We start from the raw sequence: 17,618 nt of genomic DNA on the forward strand, positions 1-17,618 counted from the left end.
CGCGTGGACAGGCACTTTAAGTAATCTATGGTCATCACAACGACGCAGTTTGTACGTAAAGTGGGGCAATTCATCAGCAATGTAAAAAGGTCCATGAAAAATCTGTCCTAACTTTCGACATTTACCCACAACACGCGCGGTTGCGTGGAGCCACACTTTGTCTCCCAGCTGAAGAATAGGGTTTGAAGTATTCCTGTCATAATAACACTTAGCTTTCTCATGTGCTTGTTGTAAATTGGTGCGTGCCAATTGTCTAGTAACCTCCACATGATGTAAAATAGCATCAAGTCTTTGTTTAATTGTTTGTGGAAGAGGTTCACTTGACTGTAATTCAACATCAATGGGCACTGAACATTCTTGACCAAACAGGAGGAAATATGGGGAAAATCCCGCACTCTGTGTTGCGGGGCTAGTGTTATACGCAAACATAACACTAGGGAGGAGATCATCCCAATTGTCTTGATTATCATTGATAAACATACGGAGCGTTTGCATAATGAATGAGTTCAGTCTCTCACAAGCTCCATTAGTCTGCTGATGGTAACTACTAGTTTTCAAAGCTTCGATCCCTAATATTGAACACACTGCAGTAAACAGCTTACTGGTGAATGAAGTACCATTATCAGTTAATAGCACTCTTGGGATTCCATAAACACAAATATACTTGGAGTAGAATGTCTGAGCCACCTCTGCCGCTTCCAGTGTTGAAAGAGGGATGGCTACATTCCATCGCGAAAATGCACAAGTCAATAAAAAGATGTACCTGTGTCCTGCTTTCGTAGTCGATAATGGTCCCAAGAAATCAGCTTGTACCCGATCAAATAATTTACCTGGGACAGGTACGGGTTGTAATGGAGCAGGTTTCTTGTGAAAATCACGTTTATTGACTTGACAGGCAGTACATGACATAATGTATTGCTTTATGTCATCCAACATGTGGGACCTGTAGTATTTCTGTCTAATAGCATTGAATGTCCTATCAATACCAACATGTCCTGCTAACAAACTATCATGATATGATTGAAGAACACTGTTTATCAAAGATTTAGGAATCACTAGCTGACGAATAATTCTGTCTTTTCTATGGCCGGGTCCAGGCGGCGCATACAAATGATATAGTATATTATCATCAATGACATAATCCTGACTTTGTAACAACAGTGCACGAGTAGTCTTGTCATCCTTGGTAAATGCATGAGACTTAATGCAGTCAATCAATGGTTTGAGCTCAGGATCATCATATTGTCTCTGTGCTATTGAATAATCTCCCTGAAACTCTGGAATTACACTAAGAGGATTATTGCTAATGTCTTTGTCATACAAGTCTGATGAATCCTCATGTGTAGTGATAACTGAATGATCGCTATCGCTGTCCGGCGAGGGAGAGGCAGCGTTGCATACACGATGCACGTCGGTGGCAAATAGATAGGGAATATCAGAAAGTGGGTCATCTGAGTCAGGTGGGCATTCTGGATGCGGCAAACGGGATAAAAAATCCGCATTACCTAACTTCTTGCCGGGTCGATGCTGAACGGTGAAAGTGAAATCACTCAACAAAAGTGACCAGCGGCTCAACCTAGCTGAGCGGTCCTTATTGTCGTTCAAATATTGTAAAGCCCTGTGATCTGTCACAACCGTAAATGGAGCGTGTGTCAGATATACCTGGAAATGTTTAATTCCCGACACGACTGCCAAACATTCTTTTTCTGTTATTCCATAGTTTTTCTCCGCTTTAGATAAAGCACGACCACTGTAAGTAATGACTACATCCTTGCCATTTCCATCTTTCCGACCTAATAAGTAGCCTAAAGCCTCATCACTCGCATCAGTGTACAGAATGAATGGTTTGTCAAAATCCGGAAACGCTAGGATTGGCGGTTTGAGTAAAGCCGACTTAAGGGTTTGAAATGCGTTTTCCTGGGCGTCGGTCCATACAAATGGTTTGTCCTTTTGTATCAGGATGTGCAGAGGAGCAGCTATTTTTGAAAAGCCCTGAATAAAACGGCGATAAAATCCTACTATACCGAGGAAACTTTTGACTTCCTTGGGTGTTTTGGGGGTCTTGAAATTTGCTATCACGCTAGTTTTCTCTGGATCAACTTGTACACCATTTTGTGAAAAAATATGGCCTAAATATGCAACAGATGATTTCGCAAACTGGCACTTGGATGGCTTCGCTTTTAAATTTGCTTTGCGCAAGCACAAGAAAACCTCTTCTAGATCTTTCAGATGGGTGTCAAAATCTCGGGAAAAGCACAATACATCATCCAAATAACACATTGTTTTACGCCAATTTAGATTGCGGAAAACGTCATTAATCAATCTTTGAAAAGTGGCTGGTGCAGAGGCCAGACCAAAGGCCATACGATTGAAATGGTAGGTGCCACTAGCTGTCACAAAAGCACTTTTAGGCTTACTATCCTCATTTAAAGCTATCTGCCAATACCCTGATGCCAAATCAATAGTTGTGTAAAACTGGGCATGGGATGTACCTAGGACATCAAGAACATCTTCTAGTCTGGGCATTGGAAACACTACTGGCCGACAGAGTGAATTTACAACTCTGTAGTCTACCGCTAGTCGCCAAGATGGAGGGGAACCTTTGGGCTGTTTTTTAGGTACCATAACAACAGGAGAGGCCCAGGGGCTAGTATGGTCTGGTTCACAAATGCCTAAGTCTACTAATTCCTGAACCTGACGATCTATCTCTGCACGCATTGCAGGATTAGTACGGTAAAACCGTTGTCTCACCGGTGGGGCATTTGCTGTGTCAATGTCATGTTGTACAGAATCATTCAAACCTATCTCCGAGAGATTAATAGCAAAGCAATATCGATACTTGGCTAACAGTTGACCAAGCCTAACCTGTTGTTCCTGGGACAGAGGGGATGCCGAAAAATCAATATTCAAATCACGTAACCTTGCATCAATTTCAGATTGCGAAAGGGGCGGTTCCTCCTTGTGTGAGGCAGAGGACTGCATAGGCGCAATTTCCTCTGACGGGACAATGGTAAAATGAGCTACTTCATGGCCTTTGGGGATCTCTACAGCATAAGCATTAATATTGATTATTTGGTACACAGATTTTCCTGGAGTTGCGGAAACAACGCAACGAGCTCCTAAGACCTGATGTGTTTCTGCTAAGAGAGGGTTAGGTTCACATATGCCTACATGATCAGACGGGAATCCACTCACATAAACTGGAAAAATAATTTCAGATTGAGGGGGAATGGTGACAGCCGTCAATGAACGAACCGGTATCTGTTCGGATTCCTTGGGATGGTCCAAAACAGGAAGGGGCTCTCTATTATGTGACCAAACCGGAACTACTGTTAACCCATTTTGAAGTGTCAATGTGAAAGATTGATAATTCAGAATTGCAGCTTGTTGGGTCAAAAAGTCTAAACCTAAGAACATAGGCGACGCTAACGTTGTAACAACCTGAAAACAGTGTTCTGTTTGAAAACTACCAATTGTGATGGGAAGTAGAACTTGTCCTATGACCGGGACTATAGTAGAACCTATTCCTTGAAGTGATATAACATCTGATTGTTGAATAGAAATTTTGTTTCTTAAACCTGACGCATTAAATGCATCTAAGGTTATGACACTAATAGCAGCACCAGAATCCACTATAGAAGAAATCAGTTGGTCTCCTAATATGACATGTATCCTATGCCTGTTATCAACCTTTGGTGTTACTTGGAAAAAAGGAGATGGGCGTTCATTGAAAGATGGGGCAGAAGGATGTGGCGACTTTAATTTCGAAGTTGAGAAACTTTGCCTTTCCGAACGGGGAAACTGCCTACGTGATCGAAACTGTAATTGCTATTGACGTTGGATAGTGTTTGATCGACTCCTAGCTCTGCATACATGATGAAAATGTCCCACTTTCTGACAAAAATGACATTTCGCATTTCGCGCCGGACACTTATCAGCATGAGAAAAAACATACTCACCTCCGCATCGATAGCATTGCTGGTTCCGGCCCATGTTGCGTCCCTGTTTGAAGTTGTTTCTTTGGGGAAGGGGCTGTTGTCTCCGTTGATAGTATGGCTCTGGAGATGACTGTTGCCAAAACTGAGGGTGTAGTGGCTGGGGCGGTCCTGATGGATACCTGTTGGGTGGGCTGGCAGATTTGGAGCGCCTGTCCTGTTGGTACTGAAAAGTATTGACCCGTGGCGACGGGGTCAGTTTCGCCGATAGAGCAGCAATCTGTTCTCTCAGAGTATCGATTGCCGTGCTCACTCCCTGGTCCTGTTTTACCTGAGGTAATATCGATCGAGCAAGCCGCGCAAATGAAACAGCGTCATTGAGAGTTTTAGGCTGTTTCATTAGCACGTGTTGCCGTGTACTATCATCCAGTCCCCTAACAAATGCGTCCAGTATGTCCGTTTCTGTCTTACCTAACAGACTAGCTGTCTCTGTTAATTCTGCCAAATACACATCTATGGTTTCAGTTGGTAATAATTTACGTGATCCAAACTTTTCGAGCAGAGACCATCGATCGGTTGGGTGGACATATTTGTCCTTAAACAACTTTTGGACTTCGTCAAACAGAATGAATTCATTGTCTGATGTCTGCAGCACGTCTTTATACCACAAGTATGCCGAATCCTATAAAAAGAGTGGGAAAACCTGTATTTTCTGAGCGTGATTCCATTGTTTGAAATTAGCAAAATGGAGAAAACGATCAAGCCATTCCTCAGCATGAGAACTATCTTTACCTGTAAAATGTTCTGGCATTAAAGTGGAATCGCCCATCGTGAATTCAGAATTGGAACTTACAAGAATGTCTACATCTGCCAAATGTGTAGAGGAACTTGAAGATTCTAAATCCTCCTGAGAAAGGGATGAGAGGGAGTCCTGAGAAACAGAATAAGGAAAGTTTTGAAGAACAGGTGGAACTGAGCCCGAAGCGTCAGATGGAGGCAGATTCTGGGGATCCTGGGGGGTGGAAGATCGTAACGGTGGCTGTATTAAACCTAGGCGGGCCGGATTAGTAAAAATGTTAGAAATGATGGGGTGAAAGATCGTACTGTCATATGACGTCGATAAGTCAGAATCATTTGGTTGAGACATTACAAGTCAAGAGGGGTGGAAAAAATACTGCAGATACCATATTCAAACGGCGAAAAGAAATCTACAGTCGTCAAACGTCAGTACGAGCGAATGAAAAGGTATGAACGGTCTTGTGTAAACAAATGCAGGGGAACGTCTTAAACATTATGTTCAAGACAAAACCCGCCATCTCCACCATGTCGTAACTGGGATTTGGGTGTTAGTAAACCCTCTGACCAGTTACCTGTTACGACGACCGTTCTGCCTTATTGGGGGTGCTGCCAGCTCTGGTGGCATTCTCGCTTGGTCTGTCCGGGGGGGTACATCTAGGAATAACTGGTCTGACGACCGGGATTCCTAACTAGCGCATATCATTCGTGTACTGGCACTGAGGCATACAATGAATAACTCAACACAAGTTTCTATACTCACATCGGTTTACTCGATCCCTCTCTTCATAACAATTGGTCTTGGCCTGGACAGGGTAGGGCAAGCTCTCGGGATGTGAGCGTTCTACTGTCTCTTCAACCCGCACCGCACCGCGCACCTTTTTGTGCTGACGGTATCTTTTTAAGGTGTTCGAGCCTGCTCCACCCTTGTCACATGACCATCTACCATCTCTCTGATTCGTTAGAAGTTACATCATTCCCTGGTCTCATGTCGTACCTCATGATTGGAAATCTCCCTTAATTCTAATCAGTGACTCAGACTTAATTGCTACTTGACGAATCTGTTCTGTTCAGTTGTTCGACATTTATTTCCTTTTTCCATCCCTTAATATATTACCCAATAGTAATAGCATTGGTGCTATGCCGAACTAACCGCAAATCTCAGTGATAGATGTATAAATCGTTTCTTGTATACGATTGCAATTTTCACCTTATAACATGTACAAGAAGTTGATCCCTTCTTCCCTTTCTCGCTACCTTCTGCTCCCCATATATTTACAATGAATCAATGGATGAATTATAGTAAGAATTGACAGCAAGAATTATGTGAATGAATGAAAGAAATAAAGAAAAAGAGAAAAGAATGAAGTACATATGTGAATGAATGAAAGAATACATGATACACCGCGACCTTCCCTCCCAAAACCTGTTAAAAACACAAAAGTATCACGAGAACACGTGTGTTACACATGTGTTAACATAAGCTGTCCATTTAAAAATCTACTTTGAGACATTTTTCTTTACATTAATAATTAATTCAGATATCTTATTGCATGTGGGGAATGGAATGGACATTAGCACAAAGTTAACTGACACTGTCACACTGCCCTAAAAATAAAGTGTTAAAGTGTCACAAAACGCTCAAAACACCTTTCCAGCTGTGTCAAATAACAAGATCAACAAGAAAGAAAGAAGTTATGGCGCAATAACCCACAAGCATCAACGGCGGATCAGATCAGATCGGCAATTTGTGCTATTTTTCACACACCCTAACATTTTGTTTTAGATTATGAAACTTATCACTATTGCTTGCAAACACATTTCACCTGATAGTATGTTGCCCTCATATGAATTAAATGTGTGTGAAAGATGTTTTTGAAGTAATAACTAGAAACACTCAAACAACGGCGTGTAGTATTTCAATGGCGGATCAGAGCAGATCGGCGAAATGTCATATTTTTCACACACCTCAATTACATCCTCACGATTTTTTAAGTCATAAAATCGTCACTCTTACTTGGAAATACCTTTCAACTAAAGGTATGTTTTCCTTCTACAAATCAATCGAATGTCTGAAAGAAGTTTTTATCGGCACAGTTTAGTCTATCTTCGCGGTGAATCGAGAATAGAAGCCAGTGAGCTATAACACACCGACTTGAAACTTTACTACAAATCTACTGTCCTAATACGGACACTAATAACAATTATTTGACTTAAACAGAAGTGACAAAATAGTTAACCTATCTTCTACATGTAGGATTTCAGTTGTTACAACGCTTAGCGAACTTAATCAGCTGTTGAAAATAAACCGGTCTCAATCTTAAATACTACGCTGCCACCATATTGGCTACACTGGTTACGCAACGACCCGAGATATACGCTCAGCGGCTTTTCGAGGAGTTTCTTCTCCCCATCTACATAGGCTCCCTGGTCAAAGTAACAAACCTTTGATGTTTGATTTTGTGAAAATAGTTTTGTTTTAAAGGATTAATTTTAAGACACTGGTTTTCTACAAAATGTAAAATGTGTGCACCCATGCACCACCCGGTTTGATTTCTTACATAAACTTGCATGTTATAAGAATGTTGGAGCTATCAGTTCCACAACTTCAGTCATGGCAAATGCACACCAGGTTTCTTTACACTACTCGTGGTGGAAGATACATACATGTAAATGGTTGTATGTTTATTGTGAACAAGGAGAAAAGTGGAGAACTCCATTCAGAAAGAACCAGAATCAGTCTCAACAACGAATGACATTATTTCCCAAATACCCGGAGACCACAACCATGGCTCCGCATACAACGAAGTCAAGATGTATCGTCTCGACTGTACCAAAAGTACTGACGGTCCCCACACAAACAACATAAATCAATCAAGGCTCCTGCGGTTACTAGTAAAAATATATTAAGACAAGTATCATATCGACACATTGGTCCATTGCTTCTGTCGTATTCTTATTCAGCGGCCTACCTTTACCAATGCCACTGGTTTTAGCGAAAAAGAACTGGCGTTTATAATCAATGTGCACGAGAATCTTGAGCAGACGTTTCTTTCAGTGTTTACGGAGTTACTGCTATTTATTTGCAAAACAGTCTTGACACTTGAATGCCTGTTGCGATGTTCAGATGTAAACAACCTCCAGGGGCATGACTTGTGACACTCTTCTGCAGTGACAATCTTTTCCTAAAAAGACAAGCTATTGCCCCGACAACACCTCATACCTAAACGCATTCAACACGGGTGGTCAAAGATGGATAAGTATAAAAATGTTATAGTAGGAACTGAAAACAAACTCACCGAGACGGGTGCTTCTTCCAACGACGCCATGTTTTTTGCGTGAGTTTCCGCTCGCGACCGAAAAATCTCCGAAGATGACCGAGCGTGTTTCCAGTATTAGCGATATTGCTTCCGGTAGGGACGACGTGTTTCTGTTATTACTGCTAAACTACCAATATCGCTGCAATTGTTTCACGAGTGGGCTGTGTTTGTTTACATTTGAGATGCAGTTCCTTCAAATTTGCTGTAATTCCTTCAATTACTTAGGGGGACCTGCTGTTTGTATGTAATTCGCATTTTTCAGAAGGATAACTGCAGTATATTGACAGGCAGGCGTCATGATCATGAGCATCGATTGGTTTGTGGTTTAATGCCACTCTCAGCAATATACCAGCTCTATGGCACTGAAAGACACGATCCAGGGATCAACAGCATGAACATCGATCTACATGGGATACGATGATATGTGTCAGCGAGTATTGACCACACGATCCTTTTGTCAGCTTTCTGGTTACCGAAAATCAATGCTAGACGAATCGGCACGAATCGGGAAGTGAGGATGTCTACTTGTTTGTATAAAATAGTACATTGAACCTTTTGGTAATCTTTTGTTTGTTAATCCATGTTGTTTCAAGAGGTCTTTTCATAAACACAGTTTTTATATTAAATTAGTCTTTCAGTGTTCATGTTTCACATTAACAACGAAGTCAATACTCTGAATGATATAACATTTGTCGTTCAGAGACATTCAACTGTATGGAAGCTAGTAAATGTACTGAGGGAAAAAATAAGGGATTACGAAAGGACAAGTATTCCTTTATATTTGCCCAAGGTTGCTTCACAATCTTTGTATTACATAGCTTTTGAAGAAACTTGAAAAAATAAGGGAACATTTGTCCTTTCGTGTGATCCCTTATTTGTTTCCTTATGCATATATTCAAATCGCCGATTATCCCTGTTGGGGTACGACAGTTCACAATTAAGAACACTAAATATCCACGCGATCTGTGAGTTTCCTCAACAAGTACATCGGGTTTCTGAAAAAGCCCAAGCGAAAGCTGAAGTCAGTGTCATGTTCTACTATCAGCAATGATAAGAGGGGTCTACAATAATCCTTAACAGCGCCGGGTACAATTAAGTTAATCACAGCCCATTTCACGTGTGTAACATTGTTATGTAGCATTAGGTATATGTGTTGTGTTTGTCCATGAATTAAAACAACTGAACAGTTGGTAAAGTTTAAGTGATGAAGAGTTATCGGACTTGTTAATTTCATAGGCTTTATCGTTTGAGAATTTTCAAGAAATCTGCTGCGAAAATTGTCAAAACATGTATAACTCGTCCACAAATAGATTTTAGTGCGCGAAATTGTACATGAGTAATGAGTGCAAGGATTTAGAAGGTAAAGTCTATACCACAAAGAGGATACTTCTAGATAGCGTAGACCTTGAGCGCGATGATGACAACGACACCGACGTCAGGCTTTCTGGCTCTCAAACCAAACTCTTTCAACCTGTTCCGTACAGTCTGACCGGATATCGTCTGAAGTCGAGGTATCCTGGCTGTTGTGCTCTCACCAATGGGTGTACGATCAGGCAACTGTAGTACCCGGACGTGCCCGTCTGGGGCTGCAGTGGTAGCTCGAGGTCTGCCTGCACGGGACCGGTGACTTGTTATACCTTTTTGGTTGCAACGAACTACAAGTCATTATATCAACAGAAGATCTGTAATTTCCCGCATGCATTCTTTCAATGGCGATGTCTAGTCAAGAGGTCACGTAGTGATTTGACCTTGAAACTCCTTCAAAACGAATGCCAATTTTTGAAAGTGATGTGGATTGTTATTGCCAGACAGTGAATGCTTTTATTGATAGAAGGTAAAGTGTGTAAAATCATGTTATCAACACTTGTTAAATATTTTGACGATTGTGTTAACACAAGTGGTAATTACTAGATTTAAATAAACACAAATGGTCTGTGCGTTTCTCCTTTTGGATAGTAAATTAGAAACTATGAAATCGCTTGGGGGATTGCGTATCCTTGAAGGGCCAGAAACCAATTCTCCCTCCCTCCCACCTCACTCTGCAACGCTCCACACCACTCCCCTCAAGTCCCCTTCACTCCTCAGGCGCTCCGTTCCACTCCACTCTACCCTTGCCCACCCCACCCCGCTCCGCTCCTCCCCACACTCCTGGACGTTCATAGCATCGTACGGGGCATGCACGAAGGGGGCCCTATCTACACTACCACCTAAATCTACCAGTCAAGTGCAGTCAGCATTGGGTCTACTGTTGATGCTGAAAAGACTGGGGCCACAGAGTGTGCCAACCCTAAACTAGCTGGGTTGCTGTAACAACCATCCTGACTGTACAATCAGGCCCTAGCACCGAACCTACTCCATGTACAGTCGGCGGGGGCCTACACGGAGAGCGGATGTACTATGGAGCCACCATGAGACAAAAGCTCATCCCATCGGTCACTTGGAAAGCCAGTGTACTAAAGTCCGTGTGGAAGGGTTTAGAGGGACAACACCAAATCCAGAAAGTGCCAGGGTTCCTGCGTCTGAAAGAAAAAGAGTCATGCATAAACATTAGGAAACACATTTCCCGCGTCTGTAGACGGGCTTAACAACAGCGAGTAAGTGTGGTTTATGTCGCCTTGGATAATATTCCAACGACGGGTGTCAGAAGTGGGCGTGAGACATAATATCTAAGTGGGGACTCGAACAAAGGAAATGAAAATGGCGTGCCAACACTTGAGCTACTAGGTTACACTACCACTCCATTTACATGCAGAAACCAGTATCAGCCTTTCCCATCTATACCTAAATGGCTGTATACTATGAGAGAGTGAGGGTGCATTGTATATTAGATAAACATTCATGAATACGAATATCTTCTTGCCAAATACAATTGGAAACACCTGCCTGTATGGTCCTCTGTCGCCCTTCCGGAGAATCCGTGGTCCACTTCTGTCCATGGAATGTCTTCTCGGCAGTCGTCCTGCCTCTGGGGGACTTCAGGGTCCATTTCCGCCCCCAGGTCCATGGTATCCCTCTTCCTAATAGTAAAGTGAATATAGTTTACATCAATGGTACTTACTGTGTATATAAATGCACGTTATATGCCAACACATGGAAAACGTTCAAACTTGAAAATCAAGTTGTAACATTGGAGTAGACGTCATGGTAAACAAGGATGCATTGCATCAAACATAGTTTGAACCCCCTGCTGCCCCACCTTACCTCCGTTTACATGAAGAAACCAGTATCAACCTTTCCCATCTATACCTAAATGGCTGTATACTATGAGAGAATGAGTGTGTACTGTATATTAAACAGACATTCATGAAGACGCATATCTTCTTCTAAATACAATTGGAAACACCTGCCTGTATGGTCCTCTGTCGCCCTTCCGGAGAATCCGTGGTCCACTTCTGTCCATGGAATGTCTTCTCGGCAGTCGTCCTACCTCTGGGGGACTTCAGGGTCCATTTCCGCCCCCAGGTCCATGGTATCCCTCTTCCTAATAGTAAAGTGAATATATTTTACATCAACGGTTCTCACCTTATATACAAATGGAAGTTATATACCTATACGTGAAGAAAGGTCAAACCTGAACCTCAAGTTGTAACTTTGCTGCAGATCTCATGGTAAACAAGGATGCATTCCATTTTGTGTTTTCTTCAAAAGACTGTGTGAAAGAAACAGATGCTTGCTGGGGCGAAGGTTCTACTAAAACTTCAAAGAACACTTTACGGAATTTATGCTTCCCACACAGATTATGACTGCATGAGTGTACTGTTTACTCCTCTTTCAGCAATATTCCAGCTATATCATGGTGAGAAACAACAAATATATGTTTCACACATCATTCCTATGTGGGAAATAGAATTAGTGTTGTTTGGAACGCCATAAGCGAATGCTTTAACCATTCGATTATCCGACGATCGCCATAGATTTAAATGCAAAACAAGTATGTCGGGTCGTGAAAAACAAAATTTAAACTAAATTTTAAACTTAAATATTGAAATACTTTACCAGCAGATGGCCAGTACACTGACCCTCAAAGTGACCATCCGGGACTCGCTTTGTCTCGAACTACCTAGTAAAGGACGGAATGGTGGGTTAACACTAAGTTATGCCATCTATAGATAGCATCGTACAGGGCATGCACGAAGGGGGCCCTATCTACACTACCACCTAAATCTACCAGTCAAGTGCAGTCAGCATTGGGTCTACTGGGGGTGCTGAAAAGACTGGGGCCACAGAGTGTGCCAACCCTAAACTAGCTGGGTTGCTGTAACAACCATCCTGACTGTACAATCAGGCCCTAGCACCGAACCTACTCCATGTACAGTCGGCGGGGGGCTACGCGGAGAGCGGATGTACTATGGAGCCACCATGAGACAAAAGCTCATCCCATCGGTCACTTGGAAAGCCAGTGTACTAAAGTCCGGATGAAAGGGTTTAGAGGGACAACACCAAATCCAGAAAGTGCCAGGGTTCCTGCGTCTGAAAGAAAAAGAGTCATGCATAAACATTAGGAAACACATTTCCCGCGTCTGTAGACGGGCTTAACAAAAGCGAGTAAGTGTGGTTTTATGCCGCTTTGGATAATGTTCCAACGACGGGTGTCAGAAGTGGGCGTGGGACAGAGTATTTAAGTGGGGATTCAAACAAAGGAAGTGAAAATGGCGTACCAACACTCGAACTACTAGGCTACACTATCACTCCATTTACATGCAGAAACCAGTATCAACCTTTCCCATCTATACCTAAAAGGCTGTATACTATGAGAGAATGAGTGTGTACTGTATATTAAACAGACATTTATGAAGACGCATATCTTCTTCTAAATACAATTGGAAACACCTGCCTGTATGGTCCTCTGTCGCCCTTCCGGAGAATCCGTGGTCCACTTCTGTCCATGGAGTGTCTTCTCGGCAGTCGTCCTACCTCTGGGGGACTTCAGGGTCCATTTCCACCCCCAGGTCCATGGTATCCCTCTTCCTAATAGTAAAGTGAATATATTTTACATCAACGGTTCTCACCTTATATACAAATGGAAGTTATATACCTATACGTGAAGAAAGGTCAAACCTGAACCTCAAGTTGTAACTTTGCCGTAGATCTCATGGTAAACAAGGATGCATTCCATTTTGTGTTTTCTTCAAAAGACTGTGTGAAAGAAACAGATGCTTGCAGGGGCGAAGGTTCTACTAAAACTTCAAAGAACACTTTACGGAATTTATGCTTCCCACACAGAATTTGACTGCATGAGTGTACTGTTTACACCTCTTTGAGCAATATTCCAGCTATATCATGGTGAGAAACAACAAATATATGTTTCACACATCATTCCTATGTGGGAAATAGAATTAGTGTTGTTTGGAACGCCATGAGCGAATGCTTTAACCATTCGATTATCCGACGATCGCCATAGATTTAAATGCAAAACAAGTATGTCGGGTCGTGAAAAACAAAATTTAAACTAAATTTTAAACTTAAATATTGAAATACTTTACCAGCAGATGGCCAGTACACTGACCCTCAAATTGACCATCCGGGACTCGCTTTGTCTCGAACTACCTAGTAAAGGACGGAATGGTGGGTTAACACTAAGTTATGCCATCTATAGATAGCATCGTACAGGGCATGCACGAAGGGGGCCCTATCTACACTACCACCTAAATCTACCAGTCAAGTGCAGTCAGCATTGGGTCTACTGGGGATGCTGAAAAGACTGGGGCCACAGAGTGTGCCAACCCTAAACTAGCTGGGTTGCTGTAACAACCATCCTGACTGTACAATCAGGCCCTAGCACCGAACCTACTCCATGTACAGTCGGCGGGGGGCTACGCGGAGAGCGGATGTACTATGGAGCCACCATGAGACAAAAGCTCATCCCATCGGTCCCTCGGAAAGCCAGTGTACTGAAGTCTGGATGGATGGGTTTAGAGGGACACAACACCAAATCCAGAAAGTGCCAGGGTTCCTGCGTCTGAAAGAAAATGAGTCATGCATAAACATCAGGAACACATTTCTCGCGTATGTAGATTGGTTTAACAACAGCGACTGAGTGAGGTTTTATCTCGGTTTCGGCAATATTCCAACGACGGGTGTCAGAAGTTGGAGTGAGGCATATTATCTATGTGTGGACTCGAACACTGGCACTGAACTGCTAGGCTACACTATCACTCCGTTTACATGCAGAAACCTTTCCCATCTATACCTAAATGGCTGTATACTATGAGAGAATGAGTGTGCACTGTATACTAAACAAAACATTCATGAAGGCGCATATTTTCTTTCAAATAGAGTTGGAAGTGCCTGCCTGTCTGTTCCTCTGTCACCCCTCAGAAGACTCCTTGAAGTCGTCTTATCTCTCGAGGATTTCAAGACTTTCTGTCCCCACGACGAATATTTCACGTCTGTGTGAGTCGGTGCTCAGACTCCAAGCGGGCTTCAGTCGCTTGCGCTTTGTGTGTAGCTGGAAACGACAAAGGGGAAATCAGCCACCTTACGCAACCTAATCCCAGGCGCCGAATCCGAAACAAAGGGTTAAAGCTAATGAAAACACCTCAATCACAAGTGTTTGTACAGAGACATGTTTTCTGATTTAGCGTGAGCCAAGTAAGACCTGGCAATATTCTCTATTTAAACAAAAGGAAACAAACATTTCTTTAATTAATTACAGATTTATTTAGTAGGACAATATAATTGAAACATAATCAACGGCTAATACAATACAGGTATGACGCATTGTAACTTTAAAATACAAGTTAAATCCAAAGTGACATAGGTGTATGGCTCATTCAATGCAAATGAGTTAAAAGAAACTGTCGTCTGTGGGTGGGAATGTGCTTATCACTGCTCATCGCATTCGTGACTCACTCACGTGTTATTCTGGGACTATAGTCTGTTTGACGTAAAAACGCACAGATGAATGTCTCTTTAAGCTAAAAAGTAAATGGAATAAAGTGAAATTGAGACTGCAAATTCTCATAATTTTACCATGTCAATTGAACATCTGATTCTTAGAATGTTATTCAACTTAGGATGAAAGTTGTTGTGTAACAAACGATCATACTTTCAAATTACTTTTTTTGTTTATATTACAAGTGGTATGCACATTATATAAAACGCCGAGAAGAAGTTTAGTTGGTCGAAGTTAACGCTCATCACGTACCGCACGTGCTCCTGTTTCAATGTTCTAACAGCTGCTCTTAACCCCTTGTGATACAAGTCAGTAATAACGATTTGAATGTATGTTCGTTTGTTAAATACGGCGGCGTACGGAAGCGTAGTAGGGACGCGGTGGAAAAGTTTTTGGGTGTCACTATGTCCTACGTAGGACATACTATCTGCTACGTAGGACATGTTAATATATCCTTTTAAAGGTTCGGATTATGAAGTGTCGTTATTAAATTGAGAAATGTTTGGTTATGCAGGACGTTAGAAAGTAGAAATGCACGTTAATGCATATGACATTAACGCAGTGTTACTACACAGTGTTGGTGTTAGCGTTAGTGTTAGTGTGTGTGTGTATGTTGTGTTTGTGTGTGTGTTTGTGTGTGTGCAGTTAAGTGCATTTATGTGTATTCTCCCTCAATCTCTCTCACACACAGATACACACACACAGAGGAGGGGGGAAGTTATGAGACTCTCGTTATGACACGTCCTGCGAAAGTTTTGCTTGTCTTCATATGAGTCTAGGTTGGATAAGATATAACGCTCGTTTGTGATTTTTTTCGTAATTGTCTACAAGTTGACTTGACCCGGGTGGAAAAGAATTTGTCATTAATCACAATAAAATAATTTTCACTGTGGCCCTAATACGCTTCCGAAGATTTGCAATTATAGATAAGAACGGAACCAACTCAAAACTGTCATGTCGTAAATTCATTCATTCACTTGGTCCACTTCCTAAGCAATTTAGTTTTACGCCTCTTTTAGCAATATTCTAGTAATATCTGCTGGGTACACTAGAAATCGACTTCACACATTGTACCCATATGTGGAGTAGAACCTTCATCGTGACGAGCGAACGCTTTAAACACCAGGCTACCCCACCGCTCCCTACTTACTATGGATGGCATGTACAGTCCCCCGCGGGAGAACCTGGGCGATGTCGCAGTTGGCACTATTGTGGCAGTTGCAATGTTGGCAATCATGATCGTTGTGGCAAAAGCCGTTTCATTGTGCATCAGCTTAAATGCAGAAAAGGTCACAAATTTATAAGTCATGGTAGAAAGTCTGGAGCGCAGTTCTGATCTTTTTCTGTAAACAGTAGACTGTCAGTGAAAAAGTATAGTTCAATCTGTTTTGATAAAAACATAACTTTGTGCAAACTATCTGTGTATATATGTAAGAGTCGGTTGAAATGATCGATGGCCATTTTCTTACTAACTAGCAAAATCAAAATTCCTTTCTCAAAATCTGTGAAATGTCGTAATTCCTGTATTACCAGTGGTAGACTCATTTCCACCACATCATTTGTACGGACGCGTTTTGCATGGCACAATCACAGCTCGTATCTGCAGAGATTTCATGTCAACGTAATATTTAAACTGTAAATCACATTACAGACAAATGGGAAATGTCCTGTGTGGATATCTGGTCAACGACTTTCAAGAAACATTCCAAAGTACATTGAGTGAGTATGGTTTTAAGCCGCTTTTACCTACATTGCAGCAATATCATGACAATACCAGAAGCGCTTCACAGCATGTATCCGTCACGCGCTGAAGCGAACCCGGGTCCTCTGCGTGAAGAACGGACGCTTTAACGACCAGATCACTCCTTAGTCCGCAATATAAAGTCTATGAGAATTTGCATTAGTTGTCTGATGACTCTCAGTGCCCATTCTAAATAGTAAATGTTGATGTAAAATAATGGCGCATGACAAACGTTCACATGTGTTAGTTTTGGTAAGTCAACACTGTAAACGACGTTCTTACGGGTATTGTCATAACTAAGGCATTCACCACGAAGTTCTAAGAAATTTAAGAATGTTCAATAGTTGGTTGATGACTCTATGTTTGGTGCAAAAAATGACCGCCCACAACGAATGGTGAGAAACACAATAAAGATAAGAGGACTCACCAACAAACGCTGTTCCAATGGGCAGGACAGAGACGAGGAGAATCAGAAACGCTGCATTCATCGTGGATGAATGAATGCCCGGGTATCCCTACCTTTGCCTTTATACACCGTGGCTTGTGACTGCAATAACTGTTTTAGCACAGTGTGTTGTCACTATCTGGCACTGTGTGTCGTTGTTATGTCACCATCTGGCACAATGTGTTGTCACTATGTCACTATCTGGCACAGTATGTTGTCACTATCTGGCACAGTGTGTTGTCACTGTCTGGCACAGTATGTTGTCACTATCTGGCACAGTATGTAGTCACTATGTCACTATCTGGCACAATGTGTTGTCACTATCTGGCACAGTGTGTAGTCACTATGTCACTATCTGGCACAATGTGTTGTCACTATCTGGCACAGTGTGTAGTCACTATGTCACTATCTGGCACAGTGTATTGTCACTATCTGGCACAGTATGTTGTCACTATCTGGTACAGTATGTTGTCACTGTCTGGCACAG

The 17,618-nt window shown here is 42.1% G+C and overlaps 1 pseudogene; it reads right to left on the reverse strand.

Moving 5' to 3' along the window:
* Positions 1-225: 225 nt before the first annotated feature.
* LOC137296022 (uncharacterized) lies at positions 226-5,786 on the reverse strand (annotated as a pseudogene).
* Between the last annotated feature and the right edge of the window lie 11,832 nt (positions 5,787-17,618).

Source organism: Haliotis asinina, chromosome 1 (assembly GCF_037392515.1).
Source record: "Haliotis asinina isolate JCU_RB_2024 chromosome 1, JCU_Hal_asi_v2, whole genome shotgun sequence".
NCBI classification, from domain to species: Eukaryota; Metazoa; Mollusca; class Gastropoda; order Lepetellida; family Haliotidae; genus Haliotis; species Haliotis asinina.